This window comes from Lissotriton vulgaris, chromosome 9 (genome assembly GCF_964263255.1).
Source record: "Lissotriton vulgaris chromosome 9, aLisVul1.2, whole genome shotgun sequence".
Taxonomy (NCBI): Eukaryota; Metazoa; Chordata; class Amphibia; order Caudata; family Salamandridae; genus Lissotriton; species Lissotriton vulgaris.
The window spans coordinates 789,429,985-789,443,712 of record NC_141697.1 but is presented as its reverse complement, the minus strand read 5'-3'; positions in this window follow the sequence as shown (position 1 = coordinate 789,443,712).

Below are 13,728 nucleotides of genomic sequence, written 5' to 3'. Positions count from 1 at the left end.
TGCGTGCTGCACACTGCCAAAGGAATCCACATCTATTGTGCACAAGGAGGATTGCTGGCATTGAAAGGGACCGTCTACGACAATCAAATAATGCGAAAGCATTGGAATCAGTGGCAGCATGGGAAAAGATGGTGCAGTCTTTGTCTGATCAGCAAGCGGAGGAGGGATAATTGAAGAGTGATACTACCAACAGAGACCCCTTACTTGGCCATCACGGGTACACTTGGAAAGCAGCTAGATCACACAATGTGTGTTATATTTGTTGTGCTTGATGTGATACACACCAGTGGAGCGGGAGGGGGGTGGGCTTTCAAATGGGATTAGAAATAGTTTAGTAAGTAGGTTGAGGTACAGGCTGAAGAATGTATTTGGAGTTTGGGCAGATCACTATGCCGGAATTGTAATACAGAACTGCTACAATAATTGATTAATCTTATGGGGATATAACCAAAAGTTCTGGAAAACGACTTGAAATATTATGGCTGTGACTTGTATTGTATTTTGCACTTTGTCATCATGCAACTAATAAAAGATGTTTAAAAATGTTTTTTGAAAGGGACCGTCTACCCTTCCTGAATAGTGGCTGGCCTGGGCTGACCATGTGCTGCTGTGTGGCACCCTGAAGTGTGATCTCCAAGGGCTTGTTGGCTTGCCCCTGTTCTTTCGAGGTCTCAGAAACATTAGAAATCTCCTACGAGGGACCCACACCATCTACTTGTGACACCTGGAGAGCGGTGCCCTCTCAAGTGCCTTCATTGTCTGCTGGATCCAAACTGGTAGCGCGGCGTGGGAGTGGAACTAAGAATTGTGCCTTGAGACTGGTTTGCCCTGTGTGGAGCCCCAGACTCTTCCCACATCTTAGGCATGAGGACCCTACATCATGGGGACCTTGACACACATAAGCATCTTGTTAGGGGCTGGTTGATTCATCAGTTGCGGGTATGGCTCGCTTCGTCGATCATGCCTCATCTCTCTCATGTGACACGCCGACTGCATGCTCATTGCGTGCGGTGTCCAATTCACAGTTGCGACCCTCAAATGTGGGGGCGTAATTGTAGTTATGCCCCATGCTACCTTGTGAGGCATGGCTAAACTTGCACCTGTGTGTGAGACCGGAATCGCTTGGTGCACCCCATATTAATGCGTTCCAGACATTGAGCCTCTTTTCCAGGGAGGTACGGAATTTGCATCTCTTCCTTGTGTGAGAACTGAATTGTCTGGTGCAACTCATATCAACGCCCACTGGCACTGTACCTCCTTTCCAAGGAGGTGCAGATTTTCAACTCTTCATTGTGTGACCGGAATGGTCTGGTGCAACCTGTATCAACACCCACCAGACATTGTGCCCAGATGGCTTGGGTGCAGCTATGATCTGATTGACTGGGCTGGAGGAATGCTTCTAAGAACAATTAGAACTGGTTCAAGAGGATGTGTGACCCCCCTGTGTTTTGCAGAACTGGGCTGGTGCCAGAAGACCCCTGTGGAACCCTTGTGAACGACTATTGCTCTGAGCCCCCTTCTGCTCTACATCCTGTGGGCGAAGTTCTCGAGTAGCTGCCAAACCCCCTTTGGCGATTGCCTTCTAAGTAGTCTTGCCACCTGCCCCCACTTGCTTCCCTGGGATCCTAAGTGTGACTTCAGCCATGTGTGGCCTACTGTCAGTGGGAGAGGCACAGGTTACCTCCAATCTGTGGGTGCAGGATAGTTGGGTTGAGTTGGAGGGTAGAGGGAGGCTTGGGCCACGGGGTCTGCAGTGTGTTATGAATTGACCTGCTGGGTATCAGTGCACCACAATAGAGTGCAGAGTACGTATGTGAGCAAGTGCATTCTGTATAAACTTGCCTGATTGCTGTTACATTGCATATCCGTACGGAGTGAGTATGTGTGTGGGAGTGACAGTCTGCGGACCGCCTGTGATTCAGAAGACTGTCCGAGGGCGTTGCCTTACACGTTGATTTCTTGCCAGAAGAGCATTACATTTGAAACTGGTTTTACCCATGCGCCCTCGGCCCACGGTGCTGCTAAAAGTCTTATAATTTCTTGTATGTACATACTTTGAATATCGTTGTGAACCTGGGGGCACCCTATAACTGCATGGTATCAAATTATAAGAATTAATAGGGCAGGCGAGGTGCACAAAGTGTTGCACCACATAATGGTGTTAGGGGGGTGTGGAATAGGATCTTTCCCACATGTGTATTCTACTGATGTCATTTTAACACAGTTGCACCTAGTACTGCTGGTAATAATTTCAAATGTGAGTTATGACCAGAAATAGACAATGTTCATGTTGTGTTGATAATTATGTGTGTTGAATACAAATGTTATTTACGTACATCAGGTGTGAAGTCTCTTTTGTGATGTTCATAGTATTTATTGTGAGTGAGTGCTGTGCCAATGCTTTACACATTGCATCTGTGGTAATCCTGACTGCTCAGTGCCAAGCTACCCGAGACTGAACGCAGGTTATAAAGAGAATGAAATTACCCACCCGGATGGGAGTGGTAGGTTCTTCATGGCTGGGGCACACCTTAGCCAACCAGAAAGTGCCAATTCTAACAGTGCTCTACTGGAGTGAAGCAATTTAGATAGATGAAGCTACAAGAGTGTGTCTATGGTGCCAAAGTGGATGGAATCTGCTCATGGGGATGAATTAAACAGTCTGCCATTCAAACTGAAGTGACAGATGTCTGCCAAAGAAGGTGACTGTTTTTATAAAGAATTCTGAAGTGTGAGAGGCCGGCACACCCAGGAAACTGCTCACACCTGTCTATGGGTCTGAAATGTTTCAAATCTGTCAAAGGTGCAAAAGTCACCAGAGTCTGTCCAGGGTAATGATCCCAATGAAAATGTGAGTACAGCAGGAAACTCCTGAGTAACTCTCAAGTTTTGGGCTTCTCGTTTTTATATCCCTCCCTATTACAGTGTATAACTTTCAACAGTAGGATTTAGTTTCAAACATCTGCAGCTTCATCGAAATTGTGAAAGGGATGTGTGTCGTACGATTGTGAAATATTTTCTGCTACAGCCAGTCACCCCATGGTATGGTGGTTTTGACAATGGAGTATGCCCTTGACTGCAATTTCAAGCAGAAAACTGTCAAAGTATTTCATGTAGAATTGATAATTTTTGCAAAAAGTGTGCATATTATGCATTGGAAAATACTGCAATTTTGCTCACCCCAGTGTTGGTATTGTGTTATGTTACGCTATGTTATGTTACATAATGATACATCTTATTACATGTATTCTAATAAAAAGCTTTCACCACCAAGGAGAACCGTTGGTGATGTCAAGCGAACCACCACAGAGCAGTCCACATATCCCAATTATCTTGGGAACAAGTACGTTTACACAACATGTTTGCGGGTGTATAATATCTGATGTTGTTTTCTGTTCTTTTCAGGCAGTTAAGCTGATAGCATCTTGTTGACATCGAGGACCTCTTTCCGAGTCAGCCATTTAATTCTGATATGCATAGTAATTCGTGTTAATGCACATATAGGAAGTATGAGTACACATTTTTAAAAAGACTTTTACTTATCCCCAGTAGTTCCCCCACTCAATTCTGTCATTCTGAGGTGGGTATTGACTACGTGACTGACAGAATTCATATTGCCCCCTTGCTTCTATGGGGAAAAATTTGGGCTTCAGAGGACCTATTATTTTCAAGAGATATCCTAAGAGACTGTATGAACCTTGACAATGCAATGGTGGTCCCCTGGTTACGTTATGTTAAAGAAACTTTTTATAAGATAGTCCTTTAAGATTTTTATTATAACCTGGAGTCTATTCAACCCAATATGAAAATGGGCATTAAAAATGCATATCATAATGTTTTAAGCTTGTCTAACCAGGTCAGTGGCACAGTGAATCGTGCACTTTTAAATCAGCAACAATCTTATTTGTCTTTTACCACCAAAGTCCATTCACGTTTTCTAATGACTAGATTTCGTTTAAGCACACTGCACTTTCTTGTGGCTTTTCTGAAGCAGGGGTGTTGGCGTGAGAGACTTCCCCACTGTCCATGTAACAATGTAGCCCAACAATGTAGCCCAACAGAGGACAATACATTTTATGCTTTTTTGCACACTCTACAAAGACCCAAGAGCCTGTTTATTAGGCCTATTTTAAGGGACATTCGTCCCTGTTCTTACAAAGAGGGTTTTAAGTATTTGAGGTAGCTATCAACTGTTACTATCTGCAGCTCTGTGCTTAGTATTATCAAAAAAAATTCTAATTAGGAAACGTTACGAATTGTATATTGCTTTTATTGAATTTACCTAACCTGATTTTTATTTTGTGCATTGCTTTTAAAGTATGTGTAGAAATGTTATTTTATAATGTATGATTTTCTGTAAACTTTTATGATTCATTTGAATTAAATAAAGTTATTTGACTGACTGACTGAGTATTGTGATAAAAATCCAGGGGCAGCAGTCAGTGAGGGGGAAGTAGGCAGGACAGGGACAAGGACAACAGGCAGCACAGGGGCAGGAGTTATCGCCGGGATAGGGGCAACAGCAGGCACAGCCAGCACAGGTAAGAGCGGAAGGGAGGGAAGAAAAATCCAGCGAGTGCAAGGTAAGTGGTTTTATTTATTATATTATGTAATTTTACCCATCCCGTCGTCTGTCGACTCCCCCCCCCCACCACCCCACCTCTCTTAACTGAGCTGGCAGCACCTGGGCAGCAGGTAGCGCAGGGACAGCAGGCAGCACAGTGACAACAGGCAGAACATGAGCTGCAGGCAGTGCAAGGACAGCAGGCAGCCCAGGGGAAGCAGGTGGCGCAGGGACATGGACAGCAAACGTTGTAGGGGCAGCAGGCAACGCAGGGACAGCAGGCAGCATAGGAGCTGCAGGCAGCACAGGAGCCGCAGGCAGCACAGGGACAGCAGGCAGCCCAGGGGAAGCAGGTAGTGTAGGGACCGGGACACCAAGCATTGCAGGGGCAGAAGGCAGCAGAGGGACAGCAGGCAGCGCAGGGGTAAGGGCCGAAGGGTACAGCATCTTAAGCTAGGGTTCAGGAGAAAGAGGGGTGGCCCAGCCCAGCCTCCTCGGGGCTCTGGTGGGCACAGGCGGACCTACCCTTGACTACCATCTGCCCTGCCTCCAGGGCTGCTGGCCAATGCAGTCCAGTCCATTCTAGCTGGCTAGCACAGTCGGGTAGTGGGAGGGGATCTTGAGGCGCTCTTGAGTGCTTGTGCAGGCAGGCAGGAAACAGGAGAGAAAACCTCTTGCAATGAAGGGGAAAGGCGGCTACTGACTTCTCGATCCACTTCTTCAAGAACCAAGCAGTAGACAGCCATTTATAAAAGGTTTACTTAATTACATGAAACCAGTACCAAAAGTCATCGGATAACCCACCCAAAGTGAACATTACTGGCTCAGGTTCTCCCTCTGATCTGCCTGACTGCCAGACAGGCACTGCCGCACTACAACACTGTGATGAAATATGCACGGTCAAACTTCACACCTCAAAATCATCTTTTTACATTTACAGACACTGCACAAAAACCTGAATAGCACAACACTTACAGAGCACCAGGTGAAAGGCCAACCACCTACAGCACTACCCAACACCTAGTGGCAATATCCAATACAAGAAGAAGGTTGATCAGGCCCTAGATCTCTCATAGTCTCAAAGACATGGGCAAAACTACCCCTGGACCGCTCAACAAACCCCACACACCACACCAGTAATAAGCTGATCCTGGAACACATTACATTTCTACAGCCCACATGTAAACTGAGTCTGAAACCTCTGTTTCTTGCCATGCCTGAAGTCAACCTAAGTCCCCAGTATCTTGAAACAAAACACTCCTTGCCCAACCACTTAGGGTGAAAGAGTCAAAAACATATCCATTATTTCACCTGCACTATTATACTCCTTGCCCCACACAATCAAGTCATAATAGCAACACATCTTACAATAATGGCAACAAGCACACTGCTCAGACACTTTATTCCTGAGACTTTTGGCAATGACCCAACTTTAGAAAGGCAAAAAATACAAGATGCAAAGACCAGTAACTCCAGCCCAAAAGCTGACTATATATACCACCAACACAAATCCTGAGAGCCCAGACGAATACATGGAAATGCAAAAACAGTCCTTCACCACACCGCTGACAGAAAGGGCAATGCCATCCACACTCCACCTAAATATAAACACCACTTGGGAACTAAACCCCACAATGTCACACATCAAACAGCCAGCATCCCCACACCTCTCAAGTGCATAGAGTCAACAAAATGATGCCATCTCACAATGTTAAGGGGAACTATATTCCCAAAAACTACTAAAAGAATACCAGGGAAGATAACAACTAATCCTTTACCACAGCAACTCACTACAACCGAGTAGTGCTTAACCTCTCAGCTTCTGTGACCCCCAATTAATCATTACTGGAATCCATGGACCCCCACTGGATAATTATTGTAAATAGGAGATATCGACAGAATCATTATTAGAATGCGAGGACCCTGGCCTAAGCAATGTGGATAATTTGAACTGCAAAGCAATACACCAAAATACAGAAACAAGCATTCATCAAGTACACAAATGATGAAATATTTTGTTCAAATTCACAAACAAGTACAAAATGTCAAATATTAAATTTTAATGGCAGGTTAGAGCTTTTTTGAGTTCAGTTGGGGCAACCCATTGTTCATGCTATATTCTGTTTGATACAGTTGTACTCCTCACCCAAATTAATCTAAGGATATCAGCCTAATTTTTAGTCTCCAATTTCAAATTCCAAAACATATTAGAGAATGTTTTTATTATTTCAATTTTAAAGTATGTTTCTTTATTTATTTTTTATTTATTTATTTATTTGCAGAGTTTTATATAGCGCAAACTTGACCCGAACCCAATCGGGTATCAGAGCGCTTTACATAGCACCAATTACGTTATATGAGGACACACATTCATTTTTGTTAGGCCCGGGGAGCTTAAGTGATTTCCACAGAATCACAGGATGTTTGGCGTTGTTACCGAGACTCGAACCCCGATCCTCAGGTCCGAGGCTAATATTATTCAATTTTCTAAGCAGTTTGGGGCACCCAGATTAGGCTTTACAGACCCCTGGGGTTCCTGGACCACAGGTTAAAAACCACTGAAGTTTTCATGCATTTCTCAAGCATTACCATCATACAGACCTAAGAACCTCAGTGAAGAGTATACAAAACATCAATACCACCACTTCTTACTACTGGCCCACACACCAAAACCATAAACAATGGAGCTGAATGCTTCACTACTGACTAGTATACTGATATATATATATATATATATATATATATATATATATATATATATATATATATATATATATATATATTACCTACTGGCAGTCGCCAGTAGGTAGTTATAGTTAGGATTTTTTTCAATGTTAAATCTCAAAATTCTATTTGGAATAACTTTGGCGCTGGTTGACGAATCTGCCTGAAAATTTCCTCAAAATGGCCTTGCGGTGTTCCGGTCCTTCCCTGCAAGTTTGGGGGGGATTCGTCAAGCGGGGGCCGAGATAAAAGGGGGGTCCCAAAACGCGTTTTCCCCATGTTAATTTCCATAGGGCGGTCGATTTCACTGTTAGCCCGAACGGCTGAATGGATTTCCACCAAACTTGGCAAAATTGTAGGGACTGGTAGCCCGATGTGCCTTTGCTATGTCTCAAGATATGTGCTCCAGTGGATTTTGAGTAATTTTGGTTCAAAAAATATATATATCTAGAGCCGCGCCCCGGTACGCGCACCAGGGAGCGCTTCAAGCGCGCCACGCGACTTGCGTACGGAAAGCTGATTGGCTCTCGGGTGTCTGTAAACATTCGAAACAGTCCGCAGCGGCCGCCATCTTGTGCCTCGGTAGGATTGAGGTGGTAAAAATCAAAGGGGGAAATGAGCAAAAGGGGGCAGGGTACACCCCCCCTGACCCCATAGGTTTGTTGTGGGGGCCATAAAAGGGCCCCATGATGCAAAAAAAAATTTTTTTTTTGATTTGCGCGTGGGGAGCGCCTGGTACGCGCACCGGGGAGCGGACCGGGGAGCGTACCATGGAGAAAAAAGAATGACACTTTTTTAAAAAAAAAATAGATTTTTTTTATAAATTGGAGGTAGTTCTGAAAAGAACTTTTTTTTGTTTTTGTTGTTTTATATTTTTTTATACTTTTTAAAACGATTTTATATTTTGGATTTTTATCAGGGGAAAAACAAAAACAGGGATTCAAAAACTGCTCAACAGGAGCAAAAAAATGAGAAAATTTAGGGACGGGGAGAGCATAGGTGTTCCTGTCTCTTTATTGCAATGAGTTCAACGCTCTGCTTCCCATAACAGAGTAGTTTGTCACAGTCCACGCATAAAAATGTTATGCCTGCAAAGACCGGCTGCACGTTAGGGACCATTCTTGCACGTGTTGTTCCTGAAGGTGTTGCTCCACCAGTGGAGGTGCTGCAGCCATCTCTTGGTAAATTCCGTGCCAGCTCCCTGACACTCTCCCTGGAATAATTTTTTTGGTGTCTTTTTTTGACATGCCTAATTAAATTGGCATTTCCAAAGCTATATTTTTTTTGAGGATTGCCTCTGGATAAAATACTGCCACATATTTTACAAGTTACTTTACTTGCATTAACTTTTTTTTGTCCTTCAGGGATGTCATAAAATTTCCAGATGAAGTGGTTCTTTTTTTTCTGGTGAGGAGGGTCCTCTTGCAAAAAAACATCTGAATCACTGCTGGATGACTCCCTTGCAGCCATTGCTGTAGATCAGAAAAATTCTGAGTAGATAATTCACAAAACACCTCTTGCTCTTTCCAAGTGCAAATCAATAGTGAGAGAAATGGGTGGGTTTCTCAAAATTTAGAAAAAAAAAATTATTGAGCCAATGAAAAGTGTTATTTTCTGGTCGCATGACCAGGGGCTTTATCATTATGAAACCAAAACTGTTATGAACCAATAAAAAGTGTTATTTTCAGGTCACATGACCCAACGCGCTTACGCGGCGCGCCCCGGGTCGCGTCGCGTAAGCGCGTCGGATGTTTACGTTGCGCGATTGTATTCGCTCGAGTGCTTCCGGGTGCGCTTACGCCGTGCGTATCACGCGGACGCGGCTCTGCGATACGTCACGATCATGTTTTTGTTTGCGATAATGGCGCTTGCGGGACGCTCCCCGGTGCGCGCCCCGGGGCGCTTTATAAAAGTACGCTTTTCGGGGCGCTCCCCGGGGCGCGCACCGGGAGCGCTCCATAGCAAAAAATAAATAAATTGGGAAAAATTGTAGGGACTGGTAGCCCAATGTGCCTTTGCTATTCTCAAGTGGTTTTTACGAAAATTAACTTTGAAAAAAATATATATTGTGCTACATTGGGCTATATATATGTTAGAGCCCAAATGTAGGCCAAATGTAGCCCAATGTAGCCCAATGTAGCCCAATGTAGCCCAAAGATGGCCACCAGAGACAAAAAAAAAGCAAATGTAGCCCAAATATCAGCCAGATGTAGCCCAACTGTAGCCCAATGACAGAATGTACCAGAGTGTTCTAAAGAACAACTAGAGTGCTAACAGTCTTACTTATAAAGTGAGACTTATAGTTAGGAATTAGCATTTAAAAAAACCTATGAAATTCACTGAAAAAACCATAGGTTTCACACCAGTTATAGTTAGGAATTAGCATTTAAAAAACCTATGAAATTCACTGAAAAAAACGTAGGTTTCATACCAGTTATAGTTAGGAATTAGCATTTAAAAAACCTATTAAATTCACTGAAAAAACCATAGGTTTCACACCAGTTATAGTTTCCTGGAAATTTTACTGACATAAAACCATTGAAATTCCCACGTTATAGTTAGTTGGACTCACTATAACTTGCGCGTGTAATGCACTGCTGATGACATCACATATTAAATCACTCATGACATGGTCAGTGACATCACTCATGACATCACTGATGACACCATCCTTGTGACAGAGTGACTGACCTCCTTTCACTGTAAAGTAACCCTTGAAACACATATTCAAAAATAGAAACTAACATTTACAAAAAAGTGGAGATACCTATACCAGTTACAACAACTAATTCAGTAATTCCACCATTTATATACACATCGACTCATTCACCAACAGTTCTATATAGTCATTCATACATATACTCACTTATCATATGTAGTGAGACACCTTTACATCCGTTAACACACCGACAGTCTTCCAAAAGTTGCTCACACACATACTCACACATGCAAATAAACTATTCGACATCCATTTTTTTGCATATACAGCTATACACACACTACCACCTACTTCTAAAGAAACTTACACATACTTACTCTCTTAAACAATCACTTATAGAAACACATACTTATTAAAACAAGAACTCTTTCAATCTCTCACTCTCACATATACTCACTTATATACATCAATACTCACATATACTAGATTAAAACATATGTAGTTACTGATAAGGACACTAGTGGGACCGTCATTCACTTACTAACACATACATATACACACTCATTCACCCATACAGTCCGGCACATATGCTGTCTTCAAAACACATACAAACAGTGAGTCAGTCATTGATGCATCTATGTGCTAAGTAACACCCCCACCAAATCAAACAGACAATTATAAAGATACTAAAAAAAATCTAATAACCCATATACACACACATGTAGCTACTCACCAACCCATGCAGCCACTTATACACAAAGTGAAACACTGATACAAACATTTAAATATTTAAACAATACTCGCTAATATATGTATTCACTATGATACACTTAATAAGCCAGTTAAACAATCAATTCTTTTAAAAAAAACATCCATTTGCACACTTATTTAACCATTTATTCTTCCATCGTCCTTTACAAATACATATATAAAACATATTTATTTTTCAGAAAGACACACATTCACTGGATGGTGTCATCAGTGATGTCATGAGTGATGTCACTGACCATGTCATGAGTGATGTAATATGTGATGTATCAGCAGTGCATTACACGCGCAAGTTATAGTGAGTCCAACTTACTATAACGTGGGAATTTCAATGGTTTTATGTCAGTAAAATTTCCAGGAAACTATAACTGGTGTGAAACCTATGGTTTTTTCAGTGAATTTAATAGGTTTTTTAAATGCTAATTCCTAACTATAACTGGTGTGAAACCTATGGTTTTTTCAGTGAATATATATATATATATATATATATATATATATATATATATATATATATATATATATACGTCTCCTCTAAGAGCCAGGCTGCAGGTAGGCATTTATAAAAGGCTCCTTTATTCACAGAAAACAGGATACATATGTAATGCACCCCAGCAGGAGCATATTTTAGCATCTCAATCTTTCAATTTGCGCTGGCCATTGCCAGCCTCACACTGTGGCCTCACACCCGCCGACATCACTCTGGTAGGGTGTTTAACATGATGCATTGTGGCAAATTGAGTGCTGGGATGTGAGGCGGTGTGCTCCCATCCTCATACTGTTTGAACTATTTATCTGTTCCTATTTGGAAGTTACAGTTGATTAAATTTAATAATGTAACTCCAATGTCATCCGATGGAAGAATCAGGTTTTGCAGTAGTGAAAACCAAATGTAAGTGTTTTTCACTACCAGGAAATGTAAAACTTAAAATCACATGGCCTGGGCGTGGCCAAGATGGCGCCCTGAGCGGACGTGTTGCTCTACCGCTCCCGCCGACAGCCCATCATTGGCACCGGCATTCCGTCGTCGAGGGTCTGTGGACCCAGCACTGGAGCAGATTTGGGTGCTGAACTGGCCAGGAAATTTTTAATGGCCCAGGAGCACCTCTGGAGAGGGTGATCGAGAGTGACCGATGGCGCGGCAGTGTGCGCGCCCCTCCCCCCGAACCGCCGGGTGAGGCCCGAGAAGCAGGGTGCTCGCCTCCTGTGAGACAGATTTCCGGACGCAGGAGGCCCTGTGAAGCAGTGGCGGATGCTCGGTCTCTGTCGCGTTCTAGGGGCCATTGCAGTGGCCCTACCCCGAAGAGACGCTGAAGAAGGTCCCGGGAGTGCTGTAGGTAGAAGGCCACGCCGCCATCTTGAGCAGCGGAGTGGGCGGCCACGATCGGGGCCTGACGGCGGAACCCGGTCCCTCCTGTGGTGGTGAACAGGGGACAACGGAGCTGAGGAGTGCCTGGTGGCACCTGGCGAGCACGGCGGACACCGAGAGCCTGGATGACTGCAGGCCTCGAGTGCGGCAACAGGGAGACCTAGTGGCAGTGCGAGAGCGACGGCCACGCCCGCGTGAGCTTCATCCTGGGCCTAAAGAGTGGTGCCTGCCTCCAGCGGTGTAGAATCAAGGTACCAACTTGCTGGAAGGAGGGGAGTGCTCAACGATCTGTCCTGTGGGGGGGGGCCCTCTGGACCATCTCTTTGTGGAGACATCGGCTCGGGAGTGGGGACGGCAGGCTCCGGGAGCTGGGGGGACGTGTTTCCCCCGCGGAGCTTTGGAGGAGAACCCCGGACCTTGGTGTGGAGTGGCCCAACAGCGGGGAGTGCTGTAGGCCTTGTGGAGCTGTCACAGTGCTGGCAGTAAATCGAAGGGATGAAAGACTGGAGTATTGACGTCGGGCCCCGCCGCAAGTAGCCCCTGACGAAGCCTGCCGGAGGGGTGGCCAGCTGGGGCAGGGCAGTTGTTGCCATAGACGCCTGTGCCTTTGGGGGAACTTCGGTGGGACGGACCTCGTCGGAGAGGTTAGCCAGAGGAGTGCGCCGACCGGGGTGGTGGGATCCCTGGCGTGAAAGGCCTGCTGGGGACGAACGCCGCTGGGAGTCGTCTACACGCGGGCCTCAGAGGCAGAAGACTCCAACACGAGGATCCTCAGGCAGCGAGGTGGGGCGGTCCTGCGGGGGGCGTTCAGCTAGAACTGTTGCCTGGCCAGCTGGATGGTAACCAGGAGCCACAGGAGAGCCCGGGAGTAAAGGCCCTCTGGAGACGCCGGTGAGTGGGGTGGCACGGAAGACTCCCTGGTGGCATGGCCTGGGGAGCTATTAGAGATTCTGGTGGGGCATGGACTGCGGTGTGGGGTGGCCCGACTGTGGACACGGCAACTAAGAGAGAGTGCGGGAGGCTGTTGGTGAGCATAGAGGCTGGAAACTTTGGTCGCTGCGACGCAGTCAGGGTCGCGGCCTGCGGTGCTGCTCTCCCTGGTTAGGACTGGCTGGTGGAGGGGGTGAGCAGCTAGATTGGCCTACTGTGCTTCCTGAGCGGCGGCGGATGGTGGGTGCGCTGGATGGGGGACCCCTGTAGTACACAGAGCACGCTATGTCCTCCTCTAGAGGGCGGAAAGATAAGACATTGAAAGATCTGTTTGCTAAGGCCCAGACAACCGTGCAACCTTCCGAGATGGCTTCTAACTCTGTTCAATCCGCTCTGGACAGAAGTGCTGGTTCGGAGTCATCACTAAGGCATTTCTGGAATCGCTATTCACAACGCTAAGGGATGACATCCACACATTGAAAAAGGAGTTCGTGGACAAAGTCAAGGAAATCCGCAGAGATGTGGATGGCATAGGTGAACGGGTGGCAGCGTTGGAAGAAAAGAGCGACGGGAAAGACACCAAAATTGAGGCCCTCCAACAGGAAATCTTGTGGATCCATGACCAACAGATTGACCTCCAAACGCATCTGGAGGATCTAGAAAACCGCTTGCGACAACATAAATTACGAATCCGTGGAGTGACACTGAACAAAGGTA